Source organism: Tupaia chinensis, unplaced genomic scaffold (assembly GCF_000334495.1).
Source record: "Tupaia chinensis unplaced genomic scaffold, TupChi_1.0 Scaffold000528_1, whole genome shotgun sequence".
In the NCBI taxonomy this organism is placed as follows: Eukaryota; Metazoa; Chordata; class Mammalia; order Scandentia; family Tupaiidae; genus Tupaia; species Tupaia belangeri.
The window spans coordinates 2,093,760-2,106,232 of record NW_006160041.1 but is presented as its reverse complement, the minus strand read 5'-3'; the positions used below and the strand labels follow the sequence as shown (position 1 = coordinate 2,106,232).

General features: G+C 40.1%; 1 non-coding gene and 1 pseudogene across 1 annotated transcript; one reads left to right on the top strand and one right to left on the bottom strand.

Annotated features, from left to right (window-relative positions):
• Positions 1-8,507: 8,507 nt before the first annotated feature.
• On the bottom strand, positions 8,508-12,018 carry LOC106735780 (elongation factor 1-alpha 1-like; annotated as a pseudogene).
• Positions 11,975-12,074, top strand: LOC114009383 (small nucleolar RNA U13). The gene has a single exon (XR_003550812.1). It is a non-coding gene; the product is annotated as a small nucleolar RNA U13 (small nucleolar RNA).
• Positions 12,075-12,473: the final 399 nt, after the last annotated feature.

Here is a 12,473-nt window from a genome sequence, read left to right as displayed (position 1 = left end):
GTGGTTAAGGTGCTGGACTCCTACAGGGCAGACTGCAGTTTGAGTCCAGACCTGGCAGCTTGCTTTCTCACTTTCCTTTTCTCTTTCTCTTTGTCTCTCTTTAGTGAGCACTTGTGCCTATTGCAAGTTAAAGATTATAATAATAAACAGCATTAAGTAATTTTTTAAAAGAAATTATGGTAATTTTAGATAATAACAAAGTTCTGCTTTAAAGGAATAAGGAATACTGCATAATCAAAATTCTCAATTCAGGGGCCGGCAAGTGGCATGGTGGTTAAAGGTTCTGGACTCCCACATGGCCGACCATGGTTCAAGTCTCGGACCTGGTGGCTTGCTTTCTCACTTCCTCTCTCTCCCTCTGTGTCTCTCTGATCAAACTGGAAAATAATAATGATAATAATAATAAATAAAGTTAAAAAAAATTCTCAATTCAACAACACCACCTGAATAACCTTATTTCTTCTGCTTTGTTCTCTTTAAGACAGAAGGGAAGACACCTCTTTTAAGTTTATGGTCTTAGCTCTCTATTTTTTACTCAATGGATCATTTTCTAGAGGAAGATGGCAGAAAGATCCAATCAAACAAACTGCTGATTTTAAGCAGTTTTGGGGAAGTTTATGCCCAAGTCTATAAAACCCTGGTCCAAGTCAAACGCAGCACTTCATGCTCCTTTGGAAATTCACTTACCTCTAACCCAGGGATTCTCAAAAGCAGCACTACTGGGAACCAGCAGTTAGCGTAATGGCTATGTCGCTGGACTCCCACGTAGTCGACCGCGGTTCGTGTCCCGGACCCGGTGGCTTAAAACTCACGCCGGGCGCGTGTGCGTGCGTGCCCAAGATCCCGAGAGGAGAATGGAGGAGAAGGGATTGCGGCGTGACCATCCCCCCTGGGGGGTGATTTCTCGCTTTCTGTCTCTATGTCTCTCTCTGTCTGTCTGGCGAGCGCACACGCCCTACAGTAAAAATCTCTCCAAAAAAAAAAAAAAACCAAAAGTGTTCTCTACAGGGGGCCAGCAGATGGCGTGGTGGTTAAGGCGCTGGACTCCCACAGCGCAGACTGCAGTTCAAGTCCAGACCTGACAGCTTCTACTTGGTCAACAGGGGTTTGAGTACTGGACTTGGAAGCTTGCTTTTTCACTACCTCCCCCGCCCCTGTCACTCTCTGGTCAAATTAAAATGAACTAATTAATTAGTTAATTAAACAATACTAAAAAAAAAAAAGTGTCCTCTCAGAAAATATCTTTTAAGGGCCTTCATGTTTGTTAGCTAAATGAAATAAGCTCTCAAGTAGTCGTGATATTCTTATTGTTTTATCTACTGTAATTGTTTTTTTAAATAACCTTTTATTTTGGGCACCTGAGTTCTTTAGTCCCATGTGGAAAGAGAAATCATTCTTACTATCATGAAACTCTCTGTGGTATACAAGTTGCATCACTTAAGAGTAAGTAATTTTTTTTTTAAGTTTAGAAAACTTTTAGGAAAATAAAGCATAAAATCTATTATGACCCTAAAGTCAGCAGTAACTTAATTCAGTGAATATGACCCCAAGAAATATCAATGCATTTAGATGCTGAGGCCTGGAAACAGGAAGGGTAAACTTACTCATGGTTCTAGTACAGGACTTGGAGCAGTGCAGTGTTTTTTTACAGTTGTGGAAATGTCCTTTATCTCTGTCTATTTTAATGTAAATGAATTAAAATGTAAAATTTATATTGGATAGTGCAGAAGCATGGAAAGTCTATGCCACAGAGCCTTTATGGTTTTTAAGTTTTCTATTACAGTTTTATCAAAACGTTAATTTGTCTACCTGTGGCTGCTCTTTTTCTTACAGTGGTTGTTTTTGTACTGATGGTCGATTAATCGTGCCATAATTCAATCCATAGAATATAACCCAAGATTTGTAATCCTAATAACCTCTTAGGAGCACTCATAAGGGCTGAGGAGAATGTGGATTGCATGGTCACTGGATTTGGCTGAAACATAAACTCAGCCAGTTTGTTTTCATTTAAGTCTCTGGAGTCTGCACCCACATAGCCTGCTTTTGGTTCCTCTGCCCTGGAATCTAAGAGGCTAGGCCAATTATTGCTCTTCGAATCCTGTTTAGTGAAGGGAAAGTCCTATGAGACTTGTTCTAAAGAACCCTGACCTGATATTCAAATGCTTTAGAAAAAAACTTGATTTTTGGTTCTCTTTGTAGAGCAAATAAAAACTACACAGTGAGTTTGAATCTAGAGCATGATCAGGTCTGAAACCACATTCCGGTAACACAGAAAGAAAACTGATGTTTTAAAATTGTCAACTATAAAGTAAATTATTTTAAGGAAGTTCCTTCTCTTACCTTTGCTTTAGAAGCCATCAGTTCTAAATTGAATTATTCTTTTTTTTTATTTTTTGGAGAGGTTTTCGCTATAGGGCGCGTGCGCTCGCCAGACAGACAGAGAGAGACATAGAGACAGAAAGTGAGAAATCACCCCCCAGGGGGGATGGTCATGCCGCAATCCTTTCTCCTCCATTCTCCTCTCGGGATCTTGGGCACACACGCACACACGCACACGCGCCCAGCGTGAGTTTTAAGCCACCGGGTCCGGGACACAAACTGCGGTCGACTACGTGGGAGTCCAGCGACATAGCCATTACGCCAACTGCTGGTTCCCCTAAATTGAATTATTCTTAAACTTCCTATTTTCCTTCTTCATTCGTTGTTCCCCAAATTTTTGCTATTCAGGAATAATGGTAATGATGTTGCCACATTAAAGAATACCATTCCAGGACTGGTCCCATGGCCTAGTGGTTAAGGAAGCTGGCTCTCACAGGACCAACTATGGTTGGAATCTTGGCCCTCTTGGTTTGAAAAGCATGCTGGTGGGGTGTGTTTATGTGTGTGTGCATTCCCAGAATGCCAACAGGAAGGAGAAATGGAGCTGGCATTGTAGTGTAACCACACCCCATTGGGGGTGCTTTTTCTCCCTCTGTCTCTGGCGAGTTCATGTACCTTCTGGCAGTTAAAAACAAAACAAAACAAAAACAGAAGAGAACACTACTTCCATGTTATTTGGTGATTATTTTTTCTTTAAATTGACATTTAACATTTTGTTTCATTCTAAATAACGTTTGTACTATTATTAGTTTGGTGTGCCACTATTTCCTAATACATACTAAAATAGCTACATATTCATAGATAAAAACACATTTTCCTACATACCATCTAAATTTGTAAAACATGTCCTGGTTACTCTGGTCTCTTCTAGGAATACTTGCAGAATTGTCTTGTACTTGGCTGATCTATTAAAAACTATAGTATAGAAAAATTGGCTTTTTCTTATTTGTAGTAGTTTAAATTTCACAGAATAGATTTGGGAAACCTAAAAAGCTGTGTTCATGATTGTTTTCTCTCTCTCTAAAGCAGGACTGCATCTCCCACAGTTGTACTTCTGGAAATAAACTTGTGTTTTTCTTTCTCCTTTTCTTACTTCCTGTCTCTCTGAATCCAATGACATGTTGTTTTACCAGTAGTTCTTACATAATTTAGGACATTTCTTTAAGTTTAAAAATCAAAAGCAGTATTTTTCCCCCTCTTTTTTTTCTTTATATATTAAGCTGTTAAAATGCTATGAGAAGGGACTCAGCTATGGTGGCATGCACTGCTAAGACACTATGCTGTAGGCTAGGACCACATGATCCATGAGTCCTGGTCCAACCTAAAGGACTAGATGTAGTAGCACACATCTGTAATTCCAGTGTCTCAGAGAGGCTGAGGCAGGAAGACTGAGAGTTCAAGGCTGGCCTGGGTAACACTGAGATCCTGTTTTAAAAAGAACTGGGCAGGTGGCATGTAAATATAATCCCATCTGGGAAGCTGAGACAGGAAGCAACATGAAGAAAGCCTACCTTTTTTGTTGTTGTTGTTGTTAATAATTATTTTAACTTTATCTTAATTTGACCAGTCAGGGACCAAGTGAAAGAGAGAGAGAGGGAAAGTGAGAAAGCAAGCCACCAGGTCTAGGACTTGAACCGCTGTCAGTCATGTAGGAGTCTAGCACCCTTAACCACCAAGCTGCCTGTCAGCCCTGAAGAAAGCCTACCTTAAAAAAAAAAAAAAAAAAAATATATATATATATATATATATACACATACACACACACATACACATACACACACACACACACACACATACATATATATGTTATAAGAAGTGACTCTTGGGCCAGCAGATGGTGTGGTGGTTAAGGTGCTGAATCTCAAATGGCAGCTTGAAAAACATGTCAGGTGTGTATGGATGTATGTCCAGAAAATTCTAAGAAAACAAAGTGGAAGGGACGTGGCATGTCCATCCCCCTGGGGGTGATTTCTCACTTTCTGTCTCTCTGTCTCTCTCTTTCCGGTGAGCGCACGTGCCATATAGCAAAAACCTCTCAAAAAAACCACATTGTTGGAAAAAGTTAATATTGAGAATAAGGTAAGGGTGCCATTCTCACCATTTGTATTCATCATTTTACTGGATATTCTAGCCAGTACAGTCAGGTGAGAAAAATAAGAGTTGCAGAGAGCAGAAAGGAATCCTGTTGAATCTGTTTGTAGATGATGACTGTCTATGTAGAAAATTCAAAAGAATCTATAAATAAAATTATTGGAATTAATAAGTAATTTTGGCAGGATTACTGAGTACAGATACAATATACAAAATTTATTGTGTTTATATATACCAGCAAGAGAGTTAAGAAAATAATATAAAAATATTACCATAGAGTAACAAGAATGTTTAAATATGTAGACAAAAAGTTCAAATACCTTTTGGACAACATTGAAAGAATAAAAACTAGGGGCCAGCAGATGACATAGTGGTTACATTTCTGGACCCCCACATGTAATATTATGCAGATTATATCATTGAGAGCAATTAAAGAATATCTAAATAAAGGCTGTACTGTATTTACAGAGTAGAAAACAATATTGTAAAGATGTCAGTTTTTCCCAACTCAATTTATAGATAAAACACAATCCCAGTAATAATCCCAGCAAAGTTTTGTTGTTTTTTTTGGGTGGAATTTGACAAACTGGTTCCAAACTATATATAGAATGAAAGGCCACAAATAGTAAAGACATTCGAGTTAGAACAACAACATGGAAATATTTGCTCTGTCAGATATCAAGACATATTTTAAAACTTTACAGAACAGTCCTATAAGCACAAGAAGTAGAAGTAAAAGCCTAGAAACACCACATTTATATGGACACTTAGTTTACAACAAAAGTTCAAATCAGTAGGGAAGGGTGGGAAATGTTGCTGGGATAGTTGAATATCCCAAGAGAAAAACAAGGGACAAGAAACTTGATCTTTTTTTTTTTTTTTTTAATTTCTTATAGGGTGCTTGTACCCACCAGAGAGAGACAGGGAGAGAGAGAAGGCACCTCTCCCACCCTCCCCACCAGGGAATGACCACACCGCAGGGAATGAAAACTTGGACACGCATGCACATATTTAGCTCCTGATTTTGGAGGCTGGGAAGTTCAAGAGCTTGGTGCCAGCATTTGGCAAGAGTCCATGGTGGAAGATGTTACATGGTCAGAAGATTAGTGTGTGTGTCAGGGAGCAATAGAGAGCTACTTTTATAAAAACCTATTCTCATTATAACCCATTAATCCATTAATCTCTGAATGGATTAACCCATTTGTGAGAGAGGAGCCTTCATGACATAATCACCTCTTATTAGGTCCGCTTAGGACTATATCCATGGGGATTAAGCTTTTTTTTTTCTTTTTTAAAGAATTATTTATTTAGGAACCGGCAGGTGGTGTGGTAAGGTGCTGGACTTCCACATGGCCTACTGTAGTTAGAGTCCTGGACCTGGCAGTTTGCCTTGTCACTCTCTCTCTGGTCAAATTGAATAATAATAATAAATAAACGGAATAAAATAATTATCTTTAAAAAAACCCAAACTTCCAAATTTAAAAAGAAAAGAAAAAGTTATTTAATTTTATTTATTAATTATTATTATTTAAAATTTGAACAGAGAGGGGATTAGCAGATAACACAATGGCTATATCACTGGGCTCCCATGTAGTTGACCATGGTTTGAATCCTGGACCCGGTGGCTTAAACTCACGCTGGGTGCATATGCATGTGTGCCCAAGATCCCAAGAGGAGAATGGAGGAGAAAGGACTGTGGTATGGCCATCCCCTCTGGGGGGGTGATTTTTCGCTTTCGGCCTTTCTGGCGAGTGCATGAGCCCTATAGCAAAAACCTCTCTAGAAAAAAAATGTGAGCAGAGAGAGAGAGGTAGGGAAGAGACAGTGAGAAAGCAGGCTGCAGGTCCAGGACTCAAACCATGGTCAGCTATGTGGGAATCCATCTCCTTAAGGGGATTAACTTTTAACATGAATTTAGAGGGAAAAAATAAACTATAGTAGATTACAGATCAAATGTGAAAGGCTTATTGAAGCTCCCAAAAGATTTTATAGAGTATTTCCTGGATCTCAATATGGTGAAAGACATCTTAAGCAGAATACACAAAGACTAATGAAAGAAAAGTTGATTGATAAATTTTGAGTACATGAAACAACTTCAGTTCGTAAAAGGACAACATTAAAAGAGTAAAAACTAGGAGCCAGCAGATGACATAGTGGTTACATTTCTGGACTCCCACATGGCAAACTGCAGTTCAAGTCTTGGACCCGGTAGCTTGAAACTCAGGTGGGATGTGTGTGCGTGCGTGCTCAAAATCCCAGGAGGAGAATGAAGAAGAAGGGATTGCTGCGTGACCATCTCCTCTGGGGGGTGATTTCTCACTTTCCTTCTTAGCACATGTGATCTAAGGTAAATCTCTAAAAAAACAAAAAAAATTTTAAAAAAGTAAAACACTAAGTCATGGAGTGGAATAAATAAATAAATTTTTAAAAAACAAAACAAAATAGGTAATCCAGCAGTAAAATAGGCAAGAGACTTGGACAGGCACTTCAGAAAATATTTCTAAATGGCTAAGGAACATAGTCACCAATAAAATAGAAACAAAATGAGTTTGGGCCACCAGAATAACCCAAATAAAAAATATTATCATGATCAGGGGCCAGAAGGTGGCGTGGTGGTTAAGGACACTGGACTCCCACATGGCTGACCGTGGTTCAAGTCCGGGACTTGGCAACTTGCTTTTCTCACTTTCCCTCTCTCTCTCACTTTGTCTCTCTCTGGTCAAATTAAAATAAATAAGTAAACCTAAATAAAATAATTTTAAAAAAGTATTAACATGACCCAAGTGTCAGAGAATGATCCTAAAATGCTGATAGTGTAATTTAGTATCCCCTTTAGAAAATAGTTTGGCATTTTTCTATTCGAGTTTAACATTAACATTTCTATGACTTAACCATTCCATTTCTATAGAATTTTTTTGTTTTTCCTCATTGAATTTTTAGAGGTTCTCAAAATTCTGTGACAAGTTTTTGATCAACTTGTTCCCATTAAAAAGTACTAATTTTAAAAACCACTGATTTAAAACTGCTACTCAAACAAACACACAAAAAAACCCACCAGAATGGGGACAGAATGCAGGTGGCATAATGGTTAAGGTGTTGGATTCCTATGTCAGCAACTGTGGTTCAAGTCCTGAATCAGTGAGTTGAAACTCACATTGGGTATGTGTGCATGTGTGTCCAAAATTCCTTGAGGAGAATGGAGGAGAAGGGATTGTGGCATGGCCATCCCCACTGGGGGGTGCTTTCTTCCTTTCTACCTTTGTCTCCCTGGCAAGTGTATATGCCCTATAGCAAAAAATCTCTCAAAAAAAACCCAAACAAACAAAAAACTAGAACGGTTCACAACACATTCTCCTTTCCTTTTGTTCACAACACATTCTCCTTTCCTTTTGAAATGTTACAGTGCGTTGCTATCATTAACCAGTCTTTTATTATTAAACTCGAATGACCAATTCAAACAGTTCTGAGATTGCTCTTAGGCTAGGCATTGGTGTTTTCTGTTTACTTTATTTATTTATTTTTTTGGAGAGATTTTTGCTGTAGAGCGCGTGTGCTCACCAGAAAGACAGAGCCAGACAGGAGACAGAAAGCGAGACATCACCCCCCCAGGGGGGAATGGGCATTCACGTATACGCGTCCGGTGTGAGTTTAAGTCACCGAGTTCAGGATTTGAACGATGGTCTACTACATGAGAATCCAGTGACATAGCCATTACACCAACTGGTAGTTCTGTTTTCTGTTTACTTTAGAGAGATTTGTTTTGTTTGTTTGTTTGTTTGTTTAGGGCACGTGCGCTCACCAGAAAGACAGAGAGAAACAGAGAGACAGAAAGCGAGAAATCACCCCTCAGGGAGGATGGCCACGCCACAATCCCTTCTCCATTCTCCTCTTGGGATCTTGGGCACACACGCACATGTGCCTGGCGTGAGTTTAAGCCACCAGGTCCGGTACTCGAACTGCGGTCGACTACATGGGAGTCCAGCGACATAGCCATAACCAACTGTTGGTCCCTCTGTTTACTTTGTCACCACTGATTAAGATTGGGGTGACAGGCATCAAGGACAGTATTCCTTGAGCCTCTGAGTTTTCTGAGCAGACTTCTGTTCACTGCTTTGATGATACCTACAGACACTGTCTGTCTCCTAACAGCAAAATGAGAGAAGAGAATAGTCAGAGAAGCACTCATCACACACGAGCTTGCCAGGAACCATATCACTGATGGCAGCATCACTAGATTTTGAGAATTTAGAGCACTCTTCCAGCTTCTTGCTGGTAATGGTGATCGGTCTTCTCCTTCAGTTCGGCAAACTTGCAAGCATTGGGAGCCGTGTGACAATCCAGTACAGTGGCATATCAGGCCAGCACTGATTTGGCCTAGACCTGAGCCGTGAAACTGCTCCATGGATCCATTGGTGGGTCATTTTCATTGTCATCAATAATGTTGCCATGATGGCTATCTTTGACAGACATGTTTTTGACCTTGAAACCCACATTGCTCCTAAGAAGAACTTCACGTAAAGCTTCATGGTGTGTTTCAACAGACTTTACATCAGTTGTAACATTGGTTGGAGTAAAGGTGACCACCATACCTGGTGTGAGGACACCAGTCTTCACTGAGCCCACATGGACATTATTGATAACACCAATATTGTAGGCATCGTGGAGAGACAGAGCAAGGGCTCGTCAGTTGGACAAGTTGGTGGTAGGAAGCAACCCACTAATGTTCCACTGCTATTGCTATTGACCAAGATCACCAAGGGTGACTTTGCATCCCTTGAACTAGGGCATATTAGTACTTGGCTCTAGTATATTGTCACCATTTTAACCAGAAATTGGTACAGATGCTACTCAGTCAGAGTTCTGGCAAATTTTCTTAATGCATTTGTTAACTTTTTAAAATGATTTCCTGATCTCTCTTCTGGTTATAGGGTGGCTCAGTGGAATCCATTTTGTCAGCATCACTAATTCGTTGTTTTCACACTCAGTGTATAAGTCAGAAAGGCGTACTCATGGGTCTGCCTATTCTTGGAAATACTGGTTTCAATTTCACTAGTATCACCAACTGGGACAGCACATCTGGCCTGAGAAGTGCTTGTAGTCCTATTTTTTATAAAGTCTCTATGTCCTGGGGCACCTGTGATAGGTGCATAGTACTTGGTCTCAAATGTCCACAGGGAGATTTCTGGGGTGACACCACGCTCACACTCAGTTTTCTGCTTATCCAGGACACAGGCGTACTTGAAGGAGCCCTTTCTCAACTAGCAGCCTCCTTTTCAAAGCTTTTGACGGTTCTTTTGTCAGTCCCACCGAATTTGTAGATCACGTGGCCAGTTTTGGTGGAGATGACTTGATCTCCGTGTCCAGTGATAGCACTTTACTATGATTCTTCTCTTTCCCCATTTGGCTTTGGTTGAGTGGTGGTTTTCACAATACCTGTGTCCTGGCTACAAACCCATGTGGAGGAAAAAACAACCCATTTTTGTGTTTATATCCAACATAATGTATGCACTAGAGTCAAGAGAGAGTGATAAGAATATTCATAGCAGTATTATTCATAATAACCAAAAATTAGAAATAACACAAATATAATAAAATAAGTGGATACATTGTAGCATATTCATGAAATAGTATATACATCTTTGAAAATGAATAAACCTACGTACAATGAAGTGGACGAATCTTTCAGCTGTAAATAATGTTAAGTGAAATAAGCCAGACCCAAATGAAAGCATTTTGGATCATTTCCCTTCATACAGAGTTCAGAAAACAGGCAGAATGAAGCAACACTGCTTAGGAATGCATATTTAGGCAACACAGCTGTAACAGAAAAGCAAGAAAATTATTCCCATAGTTAGGATAATGGTTACCTTAAGGAGGAAAAGATGGAATAATACTAGGAAGTCACAAGTAGGGTTTCGGGAGTGCTAGGAATTTTGTTTCTTGGCCTGGGTGGTGGTTACTTAGGGGTTTGTGAAAACTTATTGAGCTGTGTACCTTGATGTACCTTTCTGTATGTGTTACGTTTCACAATAAAAGAGATATTAAAAGGAGTGTGATGTAGTTAGGAACGCTGGCTTTGGACTTGGGCTCCCCGAGTTCTATGACTTCTAGTCATTTTGGGAAAGATACCTGATTTCTCTGAGCCTCCATTTCTTTCTTTCTTTTTTTTTTTTTCCCCAGAGGTTTTTGCTGTAGGGTGCATGTGCTCGCCAGAAATTCAGAGAAACAGAGAGACAGAAAGTGAGAAATCACCCCCCCCAGGGGGGATGGCTACGCTGCAATCCCTTCTCCTCCATTCTCTCGGGATCGTGGGCACACATGCACACACTCTCAGGGAGTTTAAGCCACCGGGTCCGGGACTCGAACCACGGTCGACTACATGGGAGTCCAGCGACATAGCCATTACGCTAACTGCTGGTCCCTCTGAGCCTCCATTTCTTAAACTGTAAAAATGGGGTAATGATTGTATTAACTTTAGTGATTATGGAATTCAGTGAGGATTCAATAAGATGATGTCTGCAAAATGCCAAGAAATTAATTGGCATACAGTAAGTGACCACTGCGTCTTGGCAATAGTAATAAAGATGATCAGAATGAAACAGGATATCTAGGAACTTTAATTAAGTCAGATCCTGAACCTAGACAGTTTCTATCCAGGAATTTTATTTAGAGTTCTCGTTACAAGCAAGAGAAGCAAAATCTGGCTGCCTTATAACAGAAAGATGATTTATTAGAAAGACAAAGCAGCCTCACCAACTTGTTGGACAGCTATAGGAGTAACTTCTAGAGGCTTAGCAGCAAGAACAATTTGGTTAGGGCTTTTTGGCTGCCGTCAGGTGGATTCTGTCTCCCTGTACCACTCGGGTTTACCGTCCCCATTGGGAATGTTTCAGGCCGTGTGCCTATTTCCTGACTTCCTGATATTGATGAGAGAAGGACCTTCCATCTTGACTTCCATTGTATCCTATTTACAGTGTCAGTTCCCTCTTCTCCTCCAAGGAGGGGGAAGTTGAGTACTTGAAAGCCAAAGGTTGGCTTTTGACAGCCACATCGAGGGCCCACAGAGAACCTGCAGGTGTAGTTGTGCACCACCTCTGGAGGGTGCAGGGACTAGAAAGGGACATACAGGCCAAATATCCTAAAGGGGAAGAGAGGAGAAACCAGAATCTGTAGACTGTTAAACTTCGGCAAAATTCTAGAGCAAGCCACAGGTGGTTTGTGAACACTTAGTAACGAAAGGAGAGTTGTTAGGAGCTAGCATAGACATATTTAAAACAAATTTGACCACCTAATTATTTTCTAATTATATCCTTTCTAGTCTGTGTCAACTATCATTGCTAGTTAGGTCTCTCTTTTTTTTTTTTTTTAAATCTCTCATGTAGACTAGCACAGAGACCTCCTATCTGATCTGATAAAAATCCAGCATACCTTTGGCTGCCATAGAATTGTACCAGAATGCACAAATTTAGCAAAGTCATTTTCTAGCTTGAAATTCTTCATCACAACCCTTGTTTGGTGCATACGCATGATGATGGGCGTCTTCATCATCATGTGAAGTATGATTCCCTCGAGCCTTGTTACATCATCCTAGTACCTGACTGACAAGAAAAAATTCTCCACCTGTGGGATAGAAGCTGTCACACACCCTTGCTTGGTATTGGGTTGCTGGGAAAATCATAACACATTTTTTGCATAGAGAAACAGAGGAAATATGTCATGACTTTCCCGACAACCCAGTATAATAGATTGAATTCTTCAAGAGAGCCAGGACAGTATCTGCTTTAATGCATTATCTCTAGGACCTCGCATGCAGCCAGACACTTGTTAGGAATTCATTAATTACTGAGTTAAGTCGATGGGACTTCTGTCTCTCAGCTCATCTCCTTCCTCCTGCTATGGCTGCTAGCCTCACTGAACTGATATGGTGGTGGTTTTTTATTTTATTAATTTATTTTGTAATGTCCTTGTTTTTGCTCATTCAGTCTCTCCTACCTGCAGTACTC